The 24,714-nt window shown below is 44.3% G+C and overlaps 1 protein-coding gene across 1 annotated transcript in view; it reads right to left on the bottom strand.

Moving 5' to 3' along the window:
• Nucleotides 1–24,714, bottom strand: part of AHI1 (Abelson helper integration site 1) — a 683,164-nt gene that overhangs the window by 196,755 nt on the left and 461,695 nt on the right.

The raw sequence follows: 24,714 nt of genomic DNA, 5'->3' as shown, positions 1-24,714 counted from the left end.
TTATAGCAGCATTTGTATGGTACACTGTTGCTTTGTCAAGTTAGCCAAGTAGAAATGTTCCATGAAACTTAGTATAATGCTATCAATAATGGGTCCATTTGCCCATCTTAATTTATGGAATTCTCAGTAAAATATAATTTTATTCTTTGAACTCTCAAGTATGCTTATCACTTGTGTGCAACTGTTATTTCTGAACAGATAATATAACCTTGTTCCTTCTCACCCAGTACTTCCCTTGTCCTTAATTGTTTTGTCTGTCTGTCTTATTTTTAGATTGTAAGCTCTTTTGAGCAGGGACTGTCTCTCTCTATGTTGGATGCTCAGCGCTGCGTGCGGCTGGTAGTGCTATACAAATGTTAATAATAATAATAATAACCCATTTCCAAAAGGACTGACTGAAATCGTTTTAGAACACAGAGCTCATTTGATATATTGCTTACTAGAAATTGATAACCACTAAATGAAAACATATTATGTGGTATTTACCAGTTCATTTCACACAGATCTCTGTTGTTACAGTAAGTAAAAACAAGAGTTAAAACTTGTGTTCTTAAAACAAGAATTATATTGTGTAAACTGAACAGCACACAAAAACAAAAATAGCAAGTACTTCCTTTATAGTGATTATATAAAAAGGTAGGTATAGAACACAATCCGATTTCCATTTAAGACGCAACATGGTTCATACAATAGTATCTTTGCATATATGCAACTACCTCAAAATGCAAATGCTTCTCTAACGTCAGCCCTGAAACAAAATATAAATAAATGTAGGAGTAGAAGCTGTTTTTGTGACCAAATAAGGTTTAGAGTGTACTTTATACACTGTTCATGATAATCACTCTGTCGTCTCTCACCATCAATGAGAAATTTTTTAAATAAAATAACTACGTCAGAATCTCATTAATTTGATCAGAAAATGCAAACTATTTCAAGATTTATTTTTTTTTGTACGTATCATTTTTAGGGACTGAGAAAGGCTGACCCTCGACTTAGTTTTTAGATATATATTAAAAGATTTGCTGAATCACCTTTCCCACACAGATGCACAATAAAGCAGTGCGCATACTAGAAAAAAAAATAAAAACACAAACCTAATACAAAAATCAACCACTATACTGGAGTCTATGACCACAAGGGACCTATAAGTCACTAATCTGAAACCGGGTTGGAGGAAGAAGAGGAGATAGTGGTAATGTCTGCCTACAGCAGGGTTCTCAATCCAGGACACACCTAGCCAGTTAGATTTTCATACACCCACAATAAATATGAATGAGATAGATCTACAAATTTATCTCATGCATATTCAAGATGGATGTCTTGAAACCTGACTGACTGGGTGTGTGAGTGTCCAAAGGACTGGGTTGAGAACCCTGACCTACATAACATGAGATAGACAGTAGAGATGGCCCTGCACTGGGTGCAGCAACCAGAAGCAGCCCTGAGATGGGCTATAGTCATGGAGACAGAAAGCAAAGGTGCTCAGGTGTGAACTACCAAAATAAAGGAAGCCAGCAGCATTGACTTGCACAGGACATGAGAAGAACCACAGTAGCTACCTAGTCTAACTAATTCCAGAACTAATCGGAACTCATTATCAAATAATAATGACTGACACAAAAAGTTTCTCTTAGGGGTCCTTTTACTAAGGTGCACTGAAAAATGGTCTGCGGTAGTGTAGGTGTGGGTTTTGGATCATTTTTCAGCGCACCTTTAAAAAAGGCCTTTTTAAATTTTTGCTGAAAATGGACATGTGGCAAAATGAAAATTGGTAAAGTCTCACATGGTAACCGGGCGGTAATGACCTACGTGCCAAATGCCACGTGTCCGATATGCGTGGCAGAAAATAAAATTATTTTTCGGCTGAACGTATTGAATGTACCAAAAATGAAATTACCACAAGAGCCATGTGGTAGCCGTGCAGTAAACAATTTTGGAACGTGTTGGGCGCACGTAGACGCTTACGCAACTTAGTAAAAGGGCCCCTTAGTATTTAATAACATGATGGAAGGAACTGAAAGGCCATGATAGGGCTTTAACAGAAAATGCCTACCACTGAAGTCAGTGACTCGGGCTGCACATACTGCAGCAGAACATGTTTATCCACTCCGACCCTAGCTGAGATAATATTTAACCATCTCTCTGACCTCATGTGCAACTTTCTTTAAATCAGTCACCTTACTTTCTAACTCTTCTTACTATCTATATGTTACATCTTTGCTTTACCCTTCACTATCAATTAAAATGTTCTATTACGTATTATGGTGACATTGTAAGTAGTATACCATGCCATACTTTGTATTGTTATTTGAACATTTTTACTGCTGTAATTGCCTATTGCTCATGTTTGATCTATTCTTACTGTACATCGCCTTGAGTGAATTCCTTCAAAAAGGCAGTAAATAAATCCTTATATACATACACACACATATATAAACGATAACACAAATGAAAAAAACATGTATCAACCAAAGAAAAATGTAATACTGGACAAATATGAGAACAATATAAAAAAAACTGAATAAATAAATATGGGAACAATATAAAAAAAACTGAATAAATAAATATGGGAACAATATAAATCAATCACCAAGGGCATAAAGTAATACAAGTAAGTTACTAAACATCAAATTGGAAATGATAGCACAAGTAAAAAATGTATCAACCAAAATATGATGTAATACTGGGTAAGTATAGGAACGTTATAAAAACAGACTGAATAAATACAAAAATGATATAAAAACAAACTGACCTCGGAACATGCATTTTTCCCAAAAGTTCATGAAAGCGATTCAATCATATTTTAGCAAACATAACATACAATGGATTCCAAAGTGGAAAACTGCTTACTGCACATAATAAAATGTGAGAACAAAGGGCCCTCTTTACTAAGAACAGTTAAGGACGCGTTAGCATTTTTAGCGCGCGCTGATTAGCACATGCTAAATGCTAAGTCGCCCATAGGAATATACGGATGACTCTAGAATTTAGTGCTCACTAATTTTAGCATGTGCTAAAAACGCTAGCACAGCTTAGTAAACAGGGCCCAAAGAAAACTTATTGAATGAATATTATGCCAAAAGAGCCCAGTGAATAGATCACTGTGGAAAACAAAAGAACGTATTTAAAAGCGGTGAATCACTCCAGATGCCATCAGTCTCAATTAACTTAAAATACATTGTGAACTAGTTGAAAAAACGTCTTGAATGATGTCATAAACCCGCAAAAAAAAATGTGTGTCACAGATCTCTAATAATGTTGTTCGGAAGAGTCTTACCTTTTGGTACGAGAGATCTGTGGGACTGGTGAAGCCTTCACTGGAGTCCAGTGCCGCTCTTTCAATCAAGCACTGTCTTTGCCTACCCCCCGACTTCATCGTGGGTCCCTCTCCCCGCTACAAAAACCAGACGCCTTTGAACTGCACTGCCATGGCCAAAGAGGCATACCCAAAGGGGCAAGCCCTGCCTCTTAGGAGCCCCTTGGAGCATCAAGGAGCAGCATGGAAGGTGATTACTTTCCTTTTAACTATGGGGAAGCACATAGGCGTAGTTTGACTGTTTCATTTGGGGGGGCAAAGAATGGGCGGAGCATATTAGCATATCATTTGCATATATACATATGCAAATGAATATGCTAATATGGAGGAAGGAAATGAAATTTACAGGCAAAATATCACAGATGCACATTTCAAAAAGCTGACACATTTCAATTAATAAATTATGAATAAAATACTTTTATTTACCTTTGTTGTCTGATCATTTAGTTTTTCTATTCGCTTTGATCCCAGTGTCTTCTGTTTTATGCAGTGTCTTCTTTCTAGTAGGCTTCCCTCTGCTCCCCACCCTCCCAGTCCCATCCATCTCTTGCTCCTTCCCTCTGCTCCCCACCCCTCCCAGTCCCATCCATCTTCTGTTCCTTCCCTCTGCTCACCATCCCTCCGTCCCATCCATCTTCTGCTCCTTCCCTCTGCTGTGCCTCACCTCTCCCAATCCCATCCATCTCCTGGTCCATCCCTCTGCTCCCCAGCCCTCGCAGTCCCATCCATCTCTTGCTCCTTCCCTCTGCTCCCCACCCCTCCCAGTCCCATCCATCTTCTGTTCCTTCCCTCTGCTCACCATCCCTCCGTCCCATCCATCTTCTGTTCCTTCCCTCTGCTGTGCCTGACCTCTCCCAATCCCATCCATCTCCTGGTCCATCCCTCTGCTCCCCACCCCTCGCAGTCCCATCCATCTCTTGCTCCTTTCCTCTGCTCCCCACCCCTCCCAGTCCCATCCATCTTCTGTTCCTTCCCTCTGCTCACCATCCCTCCGTCCCATCCATCTTCTGCTCCTTCCCTCTGCTGTGCCTGACCTCTCCAAATCCCATCCATCTCCTGGTCCATCCCTCTGCTCCCCACCCCTCGCAGTCCCATCCATCTCTTGCTCCTTCCCTCTGCTCACCTCCTCTCCCAGTCCCATCCATCTCCTGCTCCTTCCCTCTGCTTCCCACCCCACCCAGACCCATCCATCTCCTGCTCCTTCCCTCTGCTTCCCACCCCTCCCAGTCCCATCCATCTTCCCTCTGCTCCCCCCCCCCCGCGAGGTCCAAGATGGTGACTCCGTTTACCCCCTCTCTTCCTCCCTCCCTCCCTCCGGTGCAGGCAACAATCTTCAGCTTTTTCAGCGTTCCTGGCAGCGGTAGCGATGTACACGCTGCCTTCGGTCTGCCCCGGAAGCCTTCTCTTCAAGTTCCTGTTCCCACCTATGCGGGAACAGGAACTTGAAGAGAAGGCTTCGGGCAGAGCCAAAGGCAGCGTGTACAACGCTACTGCTGCCAGGAACGCTGGAAAAGACTGCTGCCTGCGCCGGAGGGAGGGAGGAAGAGAGAGGGGCCATAGGCGGTCGGTGGCCCAACTGTTTGGGGAGGCTAAAGGGGGCGGGGTTAGGGGTGGAGCCAGGGGCGGAGCTTATAGCCACAATTAACACAGAAAAAAAATAAGTAAAAATAAAATAGTCACAATACCTTTTGTTAAATTTAGATATTAGATATGTATCATATGTCAAAGAATAAAGTGGTTGCTCAAAGCATATACTAACCACAATCGCTCAACTGCAAAACACTATGCACATATTTGTGCAAAAACATACTCAAACCTTACTGTACCATAACACTAGGCAGACCCTAATACACCAATATACTACCCATATAGAAAATGCAGACCGTCAACAATATGAAACAAGGGATCATAATATCACAATTCTCATGTAACGCCACAAAACACCCTTTTAGGGTGGATAGTGTTCAGAATGAGCTCCTTTTATTAACAACTATATATAGATCCTTCAAGAGGTAGTGTGTCATGATTTAGGCTCTAAAACCCTTTCCGATGTTTTGGTGCCACCTCAGTAATGCCAATACACAATCTCTCCACTGCAAAACACTATACACAAACTTGTGCAAAAACACACTCATAACCTTAGCAAACCATAACAGCACTAATTCCAAGGACAGGATGAGCTACAACCTTATGCGTGGAAAAGCAGCACTGTAATTACACCGGGCTCTAAAACACCAGTACACAACCTATTGAAACAAACAAAAAAAAGGGCTGTAAATACTACACACTAGTAGAATACTGCACCTTGATTACACATGAAAAACACATGACACAACAGATATGAAGGCAAAACTGGAAAGTTACCTCAAGAAGTCAGACTCAGCATGCAGCAATACTAGAAAAATTGAAACTTACATGCAAAATATCACAGATGCACATTTCCAAAAGCTGACATATTCCAGTTAATAAATTCTGAATAAAATACTTTTTTCTACCTTTGTTGTCTGATCATTTAGTTTTTCTATTCTTTGGTCCCAGTGTCTTCTTTCCATTTGATATTTTTTCTCTCAACATGTCCACCATCCTCCTGTGTCCTTATGCGTCCTGTCTACCATCTGTAGCCCTGTCCTTATCCTTTCTCCAGTTTCAGCATCTGCCCTCAAAGTGTTCCAATCCAGCCCTTAAATTCAGCAATTTCCCCTCCATCCAAATCCAGCATGTCTCCCCTCCATCCATGTGCATGAACTTCCTCTGTCTTTCCTCCCCTCCATCCATGTCCGGCATTTCTCCTCTCTCCCTTCTACTCCATCCGTGTGCATCTCCTTCTTCCCTCCCCTCCATCCATCCATGTCTTTCTCTTCTACCCTTCCATCCAGTGTCATCCCTCTTTCTCTCTCCATCCTTCTACCCATTACCCTCTCCCAATCCTTCCGTCTATTGTCTCCCTCTCCTTCCATCCATTGTCTCCCTCTATCTCCCTTCCTTCTAAACAGTTCTCTCTCTCGACCCTTTTCCATTCAGCATGTCCTCTCTATCCCCATCCTTCCAGTGTCTTTCCTCTTTCCCTCCCTACCCTTACGTCCAGTGTCTTCCCTCTTTCTGCCCCCTCCTTCCAGCATTTTCCCTCTTTCTCCCTCCTTTCATTCAGCATTTCTCCGTCTGACAGCTAGGGTCTGCCCCAGTTTCTCCCCAGCAGCTTCTCTCTCTCTCTCCCCATCTTTCCACTAATCTCTCTCTCTCCTCTTCCATCCAGCATCTTCTCTCTGGCTCTCCCGTGCTCTCTTCCATGTCCCCTCTTTCGCTCCCCATCTCTCTCTGGCTCTCCCCTGCTCTCTTCCATGTCCCCTCTTTCGCGCCCCATCTCTCTCTGGCTGTCCCCTGCTCTCTTCCATGTCCCCTCTTTCTCTCCCCATCTCTCTCTGGCTGTCCCCTTCTCTCTTCCATGTCCCCTCTTTCTCTCCCCATCTCTCTCTGGCTCTCCCCTGCTCTCTTCCATGTCCCCTCTTTCTCTCCTCATCTCTCTCTGGCTCTCCCCTGCTCTCTTCCATGTCCCCTCTTTCTCTCCCCATCTCTCTCTGGCTCTCCCCTGCTCTCTTCCATGTCCCCTCTTTCGCTCCCCATCTCTCTCTGCCTGTCCCCTGCTCTCTTCCATGTCCCCTCTTTCTCTCCCCATCTCTCTCTGACTCTCCCCTGCTCTTTTGCATGTCCCTGGCTCTCCCCTGCACTTTTCCACTTTCTCTCTCTCTCCTCCAGCGTCCTCATGCATCCCACCTTTCTCTTCCCTCCCCTTCTTGCTCCCATCACTCTCACTCCTTTCTCCACCCCCCTTTTCCTATTCCCTGCCATTGCTTTCCTTCCTCCCTCTTCCCCTTAGATGTGGCACCTCACATCCTCCTCTCACCACCCCCTTTCCCTTTGGTCTAGCAGCTGGCTGGCATGATGCATCGCTCACCCCCCCCCCCCCCCCCGGACTAGTTCGGTATCGCTTTCCCCCTCCGCTCCTGTCATGTCTTTGAACGTCGAGGATTCCTTCCGGTAGCAGCAGAATTGGCAATGATGTAAGCGCTGCTTTCAGCCTCCCCAGAAGCCTTCTCTGGACAGCGTCCTTCCTACGCGGGAAACTGTACAGAGAGTGCTTCCGGGGCAGGCTGAAAGCAGCGCTTACATCATTGCCAATTTTGATGCTACCGGAAGGAATCCTTGACATTCAAAGACGACGTGACAGGACAGGAGCGGAGGGGGAGAGCGATACTGCAGTAGTCGGGGGGGGGGGGGGTGGCGGTAATGATCGCGCGGTCCACGGGAGGGAGATGTTCAAGGCAGCGGGAGCTGCACCCGGGGTGGTCCAGTCTGCCCTGCCCTTGCTGCACTTCTGGCTGGGGAGGCTTAGCCTCCCCAAGCCTCTTATACCGGGCGCCTATGGAGAGGGGTAGACGTACACGCTCCTCTCCATCCGCTTGGCTTCCCTGCCCTCTCTGTCTGCGTCCCGCCCGAAAGGAAATGACGTCAGAGGAAGGCGGGACGCAGATAGAGAGGGCAGGGAAGCCAAGCGGATGGAGAGGAGCGCGTGCTTGCATGTGGTTTTTTGTTTTTCTTTAACTAATGGCGCGGCGGCGCCTCGCGTCATTTGGGGGGGCATTGCCCCCCCTCGCCCCCCCCAGTCTACGCCTATGGGGAAGCATTATGAGTCTGAGAGGCTGAAGGTTTCCACTCCAGTTGGATTGAAAGATACGGTGGAAGCACAACTACGTTCTCCTAATGAAGTTTCACTTTGTCCCCCAGATAGAACTCCACCTCTTCTATTATCACTCCCATTTGCCGGGGTTTCCCAAGAGATTCCCCTTTCTCCTTTGGGGCCTACAGAGGGAGTTGCTCCTGCCCTAAAAACTTTATCCTTTGTTAAAATACCTGAGAAGATTTAGGGGCCCTTTTACAAAGGCATGCTGAAAAATGGCCTGCGGTAGTGTAGACGCCTGTTTTGGGCGTGTACGGAATCATTTTTCAGCGCACCTGTAAAAAAAATGCCTTTTTACAATTTTTGCCGAAAATGGACGTGTGGCAAAATGAAAACTGCCGTGCATCCATTTTGGGTCTGAGACCTTACTGCCAGCCATTGACTAGCGGTAAGGTCTCACACGGCTTAGTAAAATGGCCCCTAAAGTAGCTATGGTCCTTAAATACTTGTATGGAAGGGATGTTAAAATCAGTCAGTTCAGACCGTCTCCTTCTCGGAGCAGGTGGTGGATAAATTGTACAATGTGGACTCTAATTTGGCAATATTAGATAAGCAAGAAACTGGTATAAAGCTTCAGGTTTCTACATTACCGGCCACTTCAGTGTTCTTTTTAAAGGATTTTCATGTGGTTCATTCCAGATTAGAGATGGTTTAGAGGGGCATAATCGAACGGAAACGCATATCTCCATGGGCATTTATCTCCGAGAACGGGTCCGTGAAGGGGAGGGCCGAACTGTATTTTCGAAAAAATGGACGTTTTTGAGCTGGGCATTTGTTTTTTTTAGCGATAATGGAAACTAAAAACGCCCAGCTCAAAAACGTCCTAATCCGAGCCATTTGGTTGTGGGAGGGGCCAGGATTGGTAGTACACTCGCCCCCCTGATATGCCAGGACACCAACTGGGCACCCTAGGTCAGTGTGGTGGACTTCAGAAAAAGCTCCCACATGCATAGCTCCCTTACCACGGGTGCTGAGCTCCCAACCCCCCTCCCCCAAAACCCACTACCCACAAATGTACAACACTACCATAGTTCTTAGGGGTGAAGGGGGCACCTACATGTGGGTACAGTGGGTTTTGGAGGCCTCCCATTTACCAGCACAAGTGTTACAAATGGGGGGGGGGGGGATGGGCCTGGGTCCATCTGGCTGAAGTGCACTGCGGTACCCACTAAAAGTGCTCCAGGGACCTGCATACACGCAGGCCTCTAGGACTTGTTACTGCTGTATAACATTGGCACACCAGTTTACACCTGAAACGTCCTTTATTGGAATAAGCACGCTTACTCACAGTTAATTGCAGATCAGAGGTTGTGCCCCACCACTGGCAACGAGTCTCCCTGGTAGTGAGATTAGCAGGTCAGAGCTGGCAGAATGCTGTACAATGCCCTCTTTCAGCCACATTCAAGGTAAGAACTAAGTTCTCTAACGTGGCTAACACATGGAAGGGATCTAAAACTGGCTTACAAAAATGGCCACTACCTCATGGACTACCGGAAACAAAACTGGACACACTCTGACCCAGTAGGCAGGGGGAAAAGCACCATGGGAGAAGAGCCTACCAACTACCAACATCGTGAGACTGTAACACAAGCTAATGAAATCACGGAGCCCAATACCCTACACACCCACCACAATGCAATGTTGATGTGACCCTGTAGTGTACCCGAGAGCCACATCTGACCCAGGGAAAGGCTGTGAGAGGATCGAACATATTCTGCTGTCATGGAGGTGGGTACGGCATTTGAGGCTGGCATAGAGGCTGGAAAAAAGTTTTTAAAGTGTTTTTTTTTTGGTGGGAGGGGGTTAGTGACCACTGGGGAGTCAAGGGAGGTCATCCTCGATTCCCTCCAGTGGTCATCTGGGCAGTTGGGGCACTTTTGTGGGACTTGTTCGTGAAAAAAAAAAGAGTCCAAAAAAAGTGACCCAAAATCGCGGTAAAAACGTCTTTTTTTTTTTTCGATTATCAGCTAAAGACGCCCATCTCTCCTCGGCTGATAACCACGCCCCAGTCCCGCCTCCACCATGCCTCCGACACGCCCCGTCAACTTTACCTGTTTCCGCGACGGACTGAAGTTGGAAACGCCCAAAATCGGCTTTCGATTATACCGATTTGGGCGCCTTTGCGAGAAAAACGCCCATCTCCCGATTTGGGTCGAAATATAGGCGTTTTTCTCTTTCGATTATAAGCTGAACAGAATGCTAGAAGGGCCTGTAATTTGCATTTTTCGAATTTCCCTTCTCTCTACCTATTGTCCCCTGAGACACTGTTTCGGAAGTATCTCAGGGAGATTTTAGGGTTTTCTAACTTTTGCCTTTTAAGAAGACAACTCAGATAGATCAACAAGAAGTAGACCAGTTAGAAGCCTCAGGTGTAGATCTCACGACTTTTCTGGAAGATAATCAGGATGTAATTTCCTCTAGGGCAACGCTTTTGGTCACATTTGTTAATGAGTGTGATAAATTTCTTGTTTTGAAGAGTTATTTCCTTAAAAAAATGAAACACTCTGTGGTGAAAAAATTAATGTGTTTCCAGATTTTTCCAGAGTAACGCCTGAAGCCTCGGGTGGTTGCTCTGGGAGCTCTTTTCTTTCTTAAATGCCGTTGTAAATATATCAACACCTATCAAGGGAAGGAATATATTTTGGGGGAATCTATCCAGTTAAAAAATTTTCTTAACTGTCATAGAAAATGAGTATATTAGATAGGAGTTTAAAGCAATGCTGCTCTTTTGATTTTTTTCCTATAATTATTGTTGTTAATTTTATGGCAGTTCACCTCTCTTGATGTGGGCTAGAGGGTTCTAATTAAAGACTATGTGCGATTTTTTGTCTATTTGGAATTCCCTTCCTTTTCTATGTAAATGGAAATGTATTTCAAAATTCTTAATTAAAAAAATATATATTTATTGTCATACACAATAAATTGCCATATAAAATGAATCCATAAAGGATAATAAATGTCAAAAAACTGCAAAACCCATACATATCTGTAAGGAAAGTACAATGATTACCCATGAAAACCTATGGAACAGTCAATCTGCCAATACAAAAACACGTTACCAATAAAAAAAATGATTATAAAAAAAAAACAAAAAAAAACATAAATATAGGTCCTTTAAAAAGGGATGAAAATTAAAACTTCAACATGGAAAAAATGAGCCTAAGCAGAAAAGATATACAAAAGGGAAAAGAAAAGGGGATCAGGGAAGAGGGGAAGGAGAGGGGAAGGAAAAAGGAAAGAAAGGGGAAAACAAGGGGGGAGGAAGAAAAAAGGAGGGAAGGGAAAGGAAAAATATAGGAAAAGGGAAGGAAAGTGGGTGAAGGGGGGAGTGTAGAGGTACTTAGGTGGGCAGAGAATTATTAAATAGCAATTATTCTGGACTCATTTGCTAAGGATATGAGTATCTAATTAGCCCTCAGGCTCTGCTGACAGGCTGCACCAATGAAAGGAATAATGCCAAAATGGAAATATATTACTTATTATTGATATAAAAATAACAATATGGCAAAAAGTAAAGCAAGTTACAAAACTCTGTACACTATCAAAATATACTGATTATTACACCAATATATATATATATATATATATATATATATATATATATATATATATATATATATATATATATATATATATATCTATATATACAATTATACAACTATAATATCCTGAGAAAAAGATTACCAACTGCAGCAGAATTAGGCTACTGACCACCAGTCATGAGACAACTAATCAGTTACAGGCAAATCCAAACCTAACTAAAACCTGAGCTATAAGAAGAAAATTCCTCTTTCTCTCACCTTCTTGGTCCTGAAGGTCCCAGAGTTCAGGTGATGTGCAAAATCAGATTTCTTCCGGCTCTAGCAGGGTGCACTTGCAAGCCCTTGTAGATCCTGAAAACTCCACAGTCCCTGCTCTGTGCAACTGGTTACTCAGTTCATAGAAAGCCACAGAGCTGCTTTTAAACTGTGCTCAGCCCAGAGTTAAGTTCACAGATGTCTGGGGCAAATCTGTCTCTCTATTTCCTCTGAGAAAGATCCATTCACCATCAAATCTTCATCTCTTCTCCCTCTTTCTCTCTCTCTTATGCCCACCATTGGCATTCCTCTGCATCAGGTGATACATATGGACCAATCACACCGTTTACCTCTGTCCAGCAGAATTCACGGTCATGACAATGAGGGCTATGATTCCAGGAAGAATATCTTATCAGTCACAAACCTGATGGTAGCAAACTCCCCTCCATGTTTCACAGATGTACTGGAGACTCTATCTCTGTAAGGCATGCTCCTATGCACCTTCCCAGGAGAAAAGGTGGATGGCTAGTGCACATAAACACACATCCTTGGATGGTGAAGTCAGTAGCACAGTTATGCCAAGAAGTATTTTTCCTTGAAGAAAGCTGGTTTCTGATGTATTCAAGCCTCAGGCTGCAGAATCCATATTTAGTTCAACAAAAGATGGTTCAGGCCTAACCATCAAAGGTGACACAGCAGGAAAAGACCCCTACAAGAGATGATGCAAGAAAGGAGAAAGGGAAAGGGAGAGGGAGAGGTAAACATGGGAATGGAAGAGGATGGAAGGAAAAGATAGGAAAGGAATATAAACAGGACCCAAAAAAATGTATATCAAGAGCCTCTACAGGAGAAGCCTCAGATCGAGCTCTGAATTCAGTCCACAAAGGATTACTGTATTTAATTTATAGATAAACTGTTGTTCTTCACATGACAAGACTGAATCCACATCCCCTCCTCACCATCTCAACTGAATTGACAGAGGTCCTTTTACTAAGGTGCACTAAATCAGTGCACCTTAGTAAAAGAACCCCTTAATTATTACTACTACTACTACTACTATTTAGCATTTCTATAGCGCTACAAAGCATACGCAGCGCTGCACAAACATAGAAGAAAGACAGTCCCTGCTCAAAGAGCTTACAATCTAATAGACAAAAAATAAATAAAGTAAGCAAATCAAATCAATTAATGTGAACGGGAAGGAAGAGAGGAGGGTAGGTGGAGGCGAGTGGTTACAAGTGGTTACGAGTCAAAAGCAATGTTAAAGAGGTGGGCTTTCAGTCTAGATTTAAAGGTGGCCAAGGATGGGGCAAGACGTAGGGGCTCAGGAAGTTTATTCCAGGCGTAGGGTGCAGCGAGACAAAAGGCGCGAAGTCTGGAGTTGGCAGTAGTGGAGAAGGGAACAGATAAGAAGGATTTATCCATGGAGCGGAGTGCACGGGAAGGGTTGTAGGGATGGACGAGTGTGGAGAGATACTGGGGAGCAGCAGAGTGAGTACATTTATAGGTTAGTAGAAGAAGTTTGAACAGGATGCGAAAACGGATAGGGAGCCAGTGAAGGGTCTTGAGGAGAGGGGTAGTATGAGTAAAGCGACCCTGGCGGAAGATGAGACGGGCAGCAGAGTTTTGAACCGACTGGAGAGGGGAGAGGTGACTAAGTGGGAGGCCAGCAAGAAGCAGATTGCAGTAGTCTAAACGAGAGGTGATAAGGGTGTGGATGAGGGTTTTGAACATAAGTGTAAAACATACAAAATCAAGCCATTGGGATGTAGGAGGGGCCAGCATTTTTAGTAGACTGGTCCAGCTATCAGAATGTCAGTAGTTCAACAGGGCACCAAGAATATAGGGTAGGCCATTAATTTAATAGAGGAGGCTGAGAGAATTGGGGTTGAGAAAGTTGAAACCTCAGCCAGACAGGAATTTTCTCTGGGGAAAGCCCCGAAGACCAGTAAAGACAAAATGAAGAAGCCCAGTGAGGGAAAACACGGGGCACCAGGGATTGAAACAGAGATAGGTGGAGGTAAGAGAAGAGGGGCTGTTCCACGACCAGAAGTCAGGTCCCCAATTAAGGTGCTGCAGCTGTGGAGAAATAAGACACTTCAGACAACAGGGCCCCCTGATGGACTGCTCTTTTTCAGGGTCAGCAGGATCTTGCCATCCAGAAGGACGGGTAGAATAGCCCTTAAAGCGAGGAGTAAGGATGGTGGGCTTAGACTTACTCTTTTGATATTGGTAGTAATCAGTCCCTTGTTTCAGGACCCCTAGCCAGGAGGTTGGGGATTGGAGAAAGAGTGGGAAGTTACACCAGTTCTGTCCAGGTCCATTGTGTACATGGGGATGTTAAACAGCACACCATGTATGCGACTGACCTGGCCTGGGAAGGGAAAATCTTTTCCTTATGGGTGGTGATAGTGGAGCGACTGCATTTTCCTTTAATTTTAGCCAGAGACTGGACAGGAATGCAGGAAGAACCGACCCCGAAGGAAGGGTGGTATCTACTCGCCCAAGTGACAGGGACCTCTTTCCCTTTGCGGGACTCGGGGTTATAAGCGAGCCAAGAAAGTCTCTGAAATCTCAGGCTCAGCAGAGGGCAGAGAAGTGGAAGGGGTTGGTTCCCTCGGGCCAGGTGGAGGCAGTTGTGGAGAAGGTCATGAAAAAGTTCCATCAGTTCCCCCTAGAACAAAGGAAGGACCCCACATTACAGATGTACTGGGATAAGACCGAAGGTCCCCAGGCAGAGGAGGGAGACCACTATCCTTCTTATAAGAAAGTTAATAACTTGTTGTACAGAATAACTGAAGGACCCCAGGGAAGGGAACAGAGGCAGGTAATAGTGCCTGAGGTTTTAAGGAAGACCCTACTGATACTCGCGCATTCCCATCCCCTTGCAGGACACTTAGCCGAGGCAGGAATAGTGGACCAACTACTGACCCGGTTCTTTTATCCCGGCATTCATAAGGAGGTAAGAGAGTACTGTCGTTCATGTGTAGGGTGTCAGAAAGTATCCCAGAAACTGCCAGAAAGGGTGCCCCTAGTACCCTTACCAATTATGGAACAGCTCCTTGATAGGGTGTGGGTGGACATTATGGGACCCCTGGACCGGACAAAAAGGGGATACAGGTTCATATTGGTGGTGGTAGACTGCACAACCCAGTATCCATGGGCCACTCCCATGAGAAAGACTACATTCCGGGGATAGGACACGAGTTGCTAGAAATTTTCTGCCATGTAGGGTTCCCACAGGAGGTGCTGACAGATAGGGGCACCATTTTTCTATCATGGACTTTGGAGGGAATCTTCCAGTTATTTGGGATAAGACATGCAAGAATGGCCGCTTACCATCCTCAAATGGATGGTCTAGTGGAGAGATTTAATCATACCCTTATCCATATGATAAAGAAGTGTGGAGGAACAGCCACTGACATGTGGGATGAAGTTCTACTCTATGTGTTGTTCGCATACAGGGAGGTGCCCCAGGACTCAGTGGGATTTTCGTCCTTTGAATTAATGTATGGGAGACAGCAAAGGAACTTGTTGGACGTGGTTAAGGACACCTGGATAGGGAAGGACCCTGAAGTAACATCAGTCCCAGTATATGTGCAGAAATTAGTACGAATAAGGGGGATAGCCAAGGATAACCTAATCCAGGCACAACAAAAGAAGGAGTACTGTGACCAGAAAGCCAGAGAACGGGAGTTCAAGGCATAGGATAAAGTACTGGTACTTCATCCCACATTGGCCAACAAGTTATTGGCCCCTTTCCTATAACTCGGCGAGTTGGCCCCTGGGGTTAACCAAAGCAGGGGGAAAACCAAAGTTTACCACATTAACCTACTGAAGCCTTGGGTGGAAAGGGAAGGGTTAACGATGGATGTAGTGGATGAGGAAGGGGAAGATTTGGGACCAGACCAAGGGAAACTGAGGGCAAAGCACTCCGTTAAGATAGGAGAATCACTCCAACCTTTCCAGAAAGTGCAACTGAAGGCTTTTGTTCACCGATTTGAGGATGTGTTTTCCTTGTTGCTCGGATGTACGCACATCAGAATGCATATAATAGTCACCCAACCTAGCAAAATAGTAAGACAAAAGCCACATCACTTACTCCATGCCAAAAGAGAAGAGGAAGAGTGGGAGATAAGGGAGATGTTAAGGTTATGGATAGTGGAAGAATCAACTAGCGAGTGGGATAGTCCCATCGTGTTGGTACCAAAACCTGATGGGAGTACCTAGTTTTGTGTGGACTATAGGGGAGTCAACAGTATCTCCTGCTTTGACACCTACCCGATGCCTCGGTGGATTATTTAATAGAACAGTTGGGAGGGGCCCGTTATTTATCCACCATTGATTTGACAAAGGGGTACTGGCAAATCCCATTAGAGGAGGAGTCAAGGGAAAAGACAGCTTTCATTACACATCAGGGTTCATACCAGTTTACAGTATTACCCTTCAGGCTCCATGGGGCACCCACAACCTTTCAAAGGGTGATGAACCATGTAGTTAGACCCCATCAGGCCTATGCCCACAAAGGGTGATGAACCATGTAGTTAGATCCCATCAAGCCTATGCCCGGGCCTATTTGGACGATGGGGTGGTTTTCTCTATGACATAAGACGAACATCTAGCACAGATGGGGTGGTCTGTGAGGCGCTTAAGTGAGTGGGTCTCACAGCCAACCTGAAAGTGTGCCCTGGGGCAGACAGAAGTGCAGTACCTTGGCCACTGTATTTTTTTTTTTTTTTTTTTTTGGGGGGGGGGGGGGGGGGTCAGGTGAAGCCCATGCTCTCCAAGATAGAAGCGATCCAGAAAGTATAGGTACCCAGAACTAAGTGATAACTGAGGGCTTTTCTAGGCCTGGTCAGGTACTACAGAAAGTTCATACCCAGGTTTGAAGAGTTAGCAGCCAGTCTAACTGAAATGTTAAAAAATGCTTGACTCAACAAATTAAAGTGGGATAGGGTGACTGTCGGGGCATTTAAGCAGTTGGAAGGACGCTTATGTAAAGGCCCAGTAATCCAGAATGTAGATTTCAGTCAGGAGTTCATTCTATCAACAGATACCTCAGGAGTAGGTTTAGGGGCAGTGTTGAGCCAAACGGTAGGAGAAGATGAACATCCTGTATTATATCTGAGCAGGAAGTTGACAGAAGTGGAACAAAAATATTCCACCATAGAGAAGGAATGTTTGGCAGTGAAGTGGGCGGACAGTCTCTCAGCTACTACCTTTTGGGGAGGCATTTTGTGCTGGTTACAGATCATGTTCCTTTGAAATGGCTCAACCAAATGAAGAGTAATAATGCCCAACTTACCAGTTGGTATTTAGCCCTCCAGGTGTTTGACTTTGAGGTCCAGCATCGGGCAGGGAGGGCCCATACCAACGCGGATTTCCTGTCCTGGGAAGGTGGTGTCCAGGGGTGTGAAGGCCAGAAAGGGGGATGCACAGTCCTGAAAAGGGGGGAGGTATGTGATGGGATGTATGTCCCATCACTGGGAAGTAGATTCCCCAAACAAGAGAATCTACTTCCAGCCAAATATAGGAAGACCACCTGGGTATAGTCCATTCCCATTCTACTCAGGACAGACACCTGGGACCCTGCTGGGGTGGTTGTAGTCCAGGGTAGAGACTATATGGGAGGTGCCAGGGACAGACTAACCCAGTCCTGAAAGGTGAGGAATGGAATACCAATTGTGGGAGAAACATGTGGATACCCAATGTTGACCTAAACACTGATCTACATACCTACTTGCATTTTTGAACTGGCAAAAAGTAGGGGCTATTTTAAAGCCCAGGAGAAGCAAAACTGGACTTCACAGCTTTCAGAACCAGGAGGGGGAGGGCTGAGACCCTCTGTACTGGGGGGGGGGGGGGGGGGTAGGCGACGCAGAGGAGGGTTTTGGAATTGGACCCATGTCACCCTGAGAAGAAAGAGGGGCCTGTTAAGAGGACCCAGAAGACCTAGGAACTTGAGTCTGACCCCTTTGGAGATCTGGATTTTGGCTTGAACTTCGGTAAGCGGTGGATAGTGGATTCAGTTTGTTCGGCAAACAGTGCTCTGGGTTTTGGCTTACACTTTGGTAAGTGGTGGATGGTGAAGTTGGCTTGAATTTCGGCAAGCAGTGTTCAGATTTTGGCTTATGCTTCAGTAAGCGGTGGATGGTGGTTTCGGCTTACATTTTGGCAAGCGGTGCCTTGTGGCTTTGGTTTGCTCTTCGGCAAATGGCGTTTGGCAGGAAACCCTCAGCCTACACTGTTGGGTAGATGGTGTGGGTCACAGCTGTCCAAAGCCTGGTATTTGTCATAAAGTTTTGGCTTTGAAGTGAGGGGAGACAAACCACAGGGGGTTGAGGGGAGTCCTCCCCTAATCCATCCAGTGGAGTGTGCTCAATACAAGCACTTTTCGAAACCTAGATGCTCCTAGTGACAGGCATAAAGCTCAAAGTCAATCTTTGCTGAAAAGGAGAATACATATTTATTTTTTAGTGCTGCCCTAGTCCCCCTCAAAACACCTCTCGACGTATGCCATTGCTAAATGGTTGTTTTAGAGATTTTGAGGTGCATGTCTCAGCTTTTTAAAATTGGAATTTAGATTGTATGCAACATACACATCTAAGGGCCCTGTTTACAAAGCCAGGCTGTAGGCGTGCAAACTTTTTAGTGCGCGCTAACGCTAGATACCCACAGGAATATAATGGGTGTCTCAATTTTTAGCATGCACTAAAATGTTTGTGCACCTACAGCGCAGCTTAGTAAACAGGGCCCTAAATGTTGGTTTATGCACATCTAAAACAAAAATAATGCTTCTAAAATAAGCACCTAAATCTCTTAAGTCAGTGGCATTCATAACTTGTCATCAAGGCCCACAATCATTTCAGGTTCTCAGGGTATCTTTAATGAACATGTATGAAATAGACTTTCATGTATATAGTATGCAAATCTATCCCATGTGTATCTAAGGATCATTAGTAAATACTACGGTCCTAAAAAAAACTAAAGAAAAGAAAAAACAAACCACTGCACTTGACTCAATCAGAGCACATGATTTCCCAAACTATTGTTCTAGGTTATATATAGTTGTGTGCAAACATGTAAACACCCCTCATCAAATTGTAAGTTTTAATGAATTCCAAAGTGAACAGAAGGTGAAATCCTCTATATGGTATTAAGTTGCACATGGCATTTTTCTGCAAATTGTAATGCATAATTACTACCACTATTACTACCAGTTAAAGACTATTTATTTTCTGATTTTAACAGACTGGAAATAATATTGACATGAACCCCTTCTGGGTTAAAAAAAAAAGTTAGAATAAGTTCCTGGATGAAACATCCATAGTCTGCTATTGCAACAGACATGAGGAAGCCACTATTTGCCCTGGGATTGGTAGCATGGAATCTTGCTATTTGGGTTTCTGGCAGGTACTTGTGACCTGGATTGGCAACCACTGGAAACAGGATACTGGGCTTGATGGACCCAGTATGAGTGCAAAAGTTTGAATACTCCATTTCATTCATCAGTAAGACCCGCAATTTCATTGCATTTTGCTTTCAAAAATTGTACATTTTTACCTTGAGAATATATAATAAGAAGAGTAAGTTGAAAAGTCCTCTCCCCCAGAAGCTGAAGGTCCCTTCTAGTCAGCAAATCTGCATTACCATCTCTATGCAATCCTCTCAAGTACCAGGCATTTCTGCTGATCTCAGAGTGGGAGAAGAGCCCTGAGTTGGAGGGCGAGGTATTGCTCAGTCTGCAAGGCTCTCCGACCCCTCTAGGTCTGTGAAGTGGCAGTGACATTGTGCAGGAGAATGGAATAGGAAGTTGTACTGCTGGATCTGTGAAGGAGAGGTAGATGCCTCTGCTGCTTGTGAGAGAGCAAGATTTTGCTTTGAATACAGTGGTAATGCTGAAGCCGGAGGGGAAACAGATGGTTTACTTTGGTTTGGTAGTCACTGGCAAGAGCTTCCTGGGTCTCAGATATTGGAGTGGAAGCTGGATTGGAACTATCTAGGGAAGAACTGGATCTGTGTATTTCTGCTCTGCAGTGTTTACATAAACCAGCAGAGATTACACATTGGGCTCTATCTGGTTGGTATTAGCAACACTATCTCCCAGATTCTAGTGTGCCCAACTTCATACAACATGGAAAGAGGCATGCTCAAGTTATAGAATAAGATCTGTTACGCATGTAAATTAATTTAACAATGAGCTGATAATTGGTGATAACAAGCAATAGACTAAAATTGGCCTTAACTGGTACTAAGTGGCACCATTTAGCTGTTAAATGCTCAACTGCCCTTAGCATTCTATAACATGCGCAAATTCTACCGTGCACATCTACTAGAGGGCACAGGTGGGACAAGGGCGTGTTTAGCTGTTATGCTTGCATGTAATAAAATACTAGTATTTATGCACATAACTGCCTACAGTTAGGCGTAAGCACCTATACTAGCTTTTGTTATGCCATAAGTGCTCACGCCTAAAGTTAGGCAAGTATATGAGCAAACAATTGTTATTATAGAATCCACATTTAGGGGCTCTTCTACTAAAGGGTTGCTGAGTGGCAACGGGCTTCCCACGTAGGAAATCAGAAATACCGCTGGCGGTAGTTCCATCCCCAGCGCGTGGCATTTCCAGTGTGACCGAAAACATTTGTTAATTTTTACTGCAAGATGGCGTTTTGAGCAGTCACGCGTTTCTGAGCTCCTGACCCCCCACAACTCTGCCTGACGTATTGGAGCTTTTCCCCGTGTTATTCATGGGGAAAAGAAAAGGAAAAACCAGGGGTCAGCATCCTCCAACCCTGGAGATAACCCTACCTTGCAACAGACAACTTTGGAGAGGTTCGGCATCCAGACGTCGGAAATGCCGGCACCCGCTTCAGTTGGATCCGCGATGTCATCGGCGGATCGCAGCATAGAGGGAGTTTCGCTTAGCCCTCCCTCCAACGCAGCTCCCCCATGTCCCGGAAGCAGTTTGGCGTCGGCTGAGGAACAGTGTTGCGAGACGTCCGGAGAGGAGTTGTTCTCCCAAGCTGCTGGAGGAGGACCCGCCGCTGCCTCGACCCCAAGAGTCTCAACAACTAAGGATATGATGGCAGTTAAGCCTTCCTTTTCCTTCGACCTGGGAGCTGCCTCCATCGGTCTTGGGGGAAGTAGAAAACTGTCTGTGGTGACTATGGAAGCCCTGTGGGATGCAATACAGGGTTTGAACTCTTCCCTTCTCCAGGTAACTAACTCCTTTAGGGGAGAAGTTTCTGATTTAAAACAATTACATCAAACTATGTCTGGGAAAATAGATCTTCAAGAAGCTAAAACTGAATTACTAAACTTAAAAAACTGCAGAGCTTTGCAACGACAGTCATCAGGGAGAGAGATATTCTAGCTTGGAAGCTTTAATATTTAGATAATCATGGGAGGAGGAATAATTTGAGATTTTAAAATTTTCCTAAATCACCATTAATTCCTGCTTTAAAAATGTTGAAAAGATATTTTGGAGAAATATTGGGAATTCCGGCTGAGTGTTTTCCACCCATATTCAGAGCCCAATATATAAGTGGATTCAGAACTCCAATCGTGAACCTTCAACCTGTACTAAATCTGACCGAATTTTTGGAGAGCTCTCTGGAAGTCGTTACTGAACGAACAACTCTTCTAGTAACTTTTGCCTTAGAACCAGACAGAAACAATATATTTCGTTTAAACTTCAGGCATATGGAGCATCTTTCTTTGGGTCTAAGGTTCAGCTTTTCCCTGATTAAGCCAGAGACACTCAAAAAAGAAGACGAGAATTCCTGGGTTTAAAACCGAGAGTACTCACTTTAGGTGGACCATTTGTACTAAAATTTGCTTGCAGATGCTTGGTGTCCCTTAATCTGACTAATTATGTGTTTTTTGACACAAAGAAATTGCAGGAATTGTAATATCCAAGGAAGGTGTAAGAGATGCTTCCCTGAATGCTCGCAAATGTTAATTATATGCTGGTTAATTGGCTTCGAGTGTCGGCACTCCACTGCTCTAATTTAATTTATAAGTTACTTTCTTTTTACCTTTTCCTTGTATCTTGTCCCACTATAGTGGACTAAGTTTAGAGTAATTTTCTTTCTACCCTAATTCAAGGGTTAAAAATTATTTCCTATTTTTGTTGTGGATATTTCTAATGCATTTATGTTATATGAATGTAATATTAAAACTTATAAATAAAAAAAAATGTACTGCAAGGGGTTATCGCCGGGTTAACAAGGGAGCTCTTATTGTCACCTCATTGGGTGGTGGTAAGGGCTCCCTCCGAAATGGCTATGCAACAAGTGCATACTTACCACACAGCCATTTCATTTTTCTTCACTTTTACCCACTGAAGTAAAAGGAGCCTCGGCACGCAGCAAATCTGGGTGCTGCCACTACTGCAGGGCTCCTTTTACCGCAGCTAAGTTAAAGAAACCTCACAGCGTGTTGTATCCTGGTGCCTAACTTTAGGTGTCCTTTCTGGAATCTATGCCTAAGTAAGGTCTGTTCATCTTTTATTACCGTTTCTTTGAATAATGCAACACTGGTTAGACTCTAAGATTTGAGAGCTGGAAACTCAGTCATCAGTTTAAGAATATCCAAGCTCAAGTTTCGCAAGACAGACTTAAGTTACATCATAATATTGAGAATCTTGAGAATTCTGTTAAGGGACTGAATTTAAGAATTTTAAACTTTCCATGCTCTAACTTTATGCTTCCTAAGGATATGTTCTATAAATTTTTAAAAGCTTCTTTACCTATTCTATACTTGCTAGTATACATTTTTGGGCTAGCAATTTCTGTTAAAACTGTGTTCAATTGCTGTGCTGGTACTTTGCCTTTTCCTTCTGCTGGAGTGATTCCTGTGTTTGGGGAGAACTGGGCTGCCTGGGTTTAGTTCCTGAGAGGGTGCTGAGAAGCCTACCTTAACAGATAGGATTCCAGCAGGGGTCTGGTTTGCTCTGAGGCATAAGATGGGAGAGCTGGAGTACACTGCACACAATGAAAAACTGGATATTATAGGCATCTCTGAGACTTGGTGGAAGGAAGATAACCAATGGGACACAGTCATACAGGGCTACAAATTATATCGTAGTGATAGGGTGGATAGGATTGGAGGAGGGGTAGCACTGTATGTAAATGAGAACCTTGACTCAGATAGGCTGCAAATATTGCAGGAGACAAAACATCTATTGGAATCCTTGTGGATTGAAATTCCACGTGAAAAGGGGAAAAGGACGGTGATAGGAGTGTACTACCGTCCACCTGGCCAAGACGAGCAGACGGACGCAGCAATGACAAGGGAAATTAGGGAAGCGAATAAAAAGGGAAATGTAATATTAATCGGTGACTTCAATTATCCAGATATAGACTGGGTGAATGAAACATCGGTACACGCAAGGGAGGTGAAATTTCTTGATGAAATCAAGGATGGCTTCATGGAACAGCTGGTTGAGGAGCCAACAAGAAAAGCGTTAGAAGCAAAAACACATAGCAAAATTTTTTTTAGGTATATTAAAAGCAGGAAGCCGGCTAAAGAATTGGTAGGGCCGCTGGACGACTGTGGTGTTAAAGGGGCGATCAGGGAAGACAAAGCCGTAGTGGAGAAACTGAATGAATTCTTTGCTTCGGTCTTCACCAAGGAGGATTTGGGAGGGATACCGGTGCCAGAAAAGGTATTTGAAGCGGATGAGTCAGAAAGACTAAATAATTTCACTGTAAACTTGGGAGGATGTAATGGGGCAGTTCTGCAAACTGAAAAGTAGTAAATCACCGGGACCGGATGGTATTCATCCCAGAGTATTAATACAGCTGAAAAATGAACTTGTGGAGCTACTGTTAGTAGTATGCAATTTATCCCTAAAAACAGGTGTGGTACCGGATAATTGGAGGGTGGCCAATGTAACACCGATTTTTAAAAAGGGTTCCAGAGGCGATCCAGGAAATTATAGACCGGTGAGTCTGACGTCGGTGCCGGGAAAAATGGTGGAGGCTATTATTAAGAATAAAATTACAGAGCACATACAAAAGCATGGGCTACTGAGACAAAGTCAGCACGGTTTTAGTGAAGGGAAGTCTTGCCTCACAAATCTACTGCATTTTTTCGAGGGGGTGAACAAACATGTGGACAAAGGGAAGCCGGTGGATATTGTATATCTAGATTTTCAGAAGGCGTTTGACAAAGTGCCGCATGAAAGACTCCAAAGGAAACTGGAGAGTCATGGGATCGGAGGCAGTGGATTATTATGGATTAAGAGCTGGTTAAAGGATAGGAAGCAGAGAGTAGGGTTAAATGGTCATTATTCTCGATGGAGAAAGGTAGTTAGTGGGGTCCCTCAGGGGTCTGTGCTGGGACTGCTGCTTTTAAACTTATTTATAAATGACCTCGAGATGGGAGTAACTAGTGAGGTAATTAAATTCGCAGATGACACAAAATTATCCAGGGTCGTCTCGTCGTGGGAGGAGTGTGAAAAATTACAAGAAGACCTTGTGAGACTGGGGGATTAGGCGTCCAAATGGCAGATGAAGTTCAACGTTGACAAGTGCAAAGTGATGCATGTGGGAAGGAGGAACCCGAATTACAGCTATGTTATGCAAGGTTCCGCGTTAGGAGTTACAGACCGAGAAAGGGATCTGGGAGTCATCGTGGATAGGACGTTGAAATCTTCAGTTCAATGTGCTGCGGCGGCTAAGAAGGCGAACAGAATGTTGAGTATTATTAGAAAAGGGATGGAAACCAAGCATGAGGATGTTATAATGCCGTTATATCGCTCCATGGTGTGACCGCACCTGGAGTATTGTGTTCAGTTCTGGTCGCCTCATCTCAAAAAAGATATAAAGGAATTGGAAAAGGTGCAGAGAAGGGCGACA

Source organism: Microcaecilia unicolor, chromosome 3 (assembly GCF_901765095.1).
Source record: "Microcaecilia unicolor chromosome 3, aMicUni1.1, whole genome shotgun sequence".
Classification (NCBI taxonomy): domain Eukaryota; kingdom Metazoa; phylum Chordata; class Amphibia; order Gymnophiona; family Siphonopidae; genus Microcaecilia; species Microcaecilia unicolor.
Note: the sequence above shows the minus strand (reverse complement) of the source record. Positions and strands in the feature narration are given on the sequence as shown.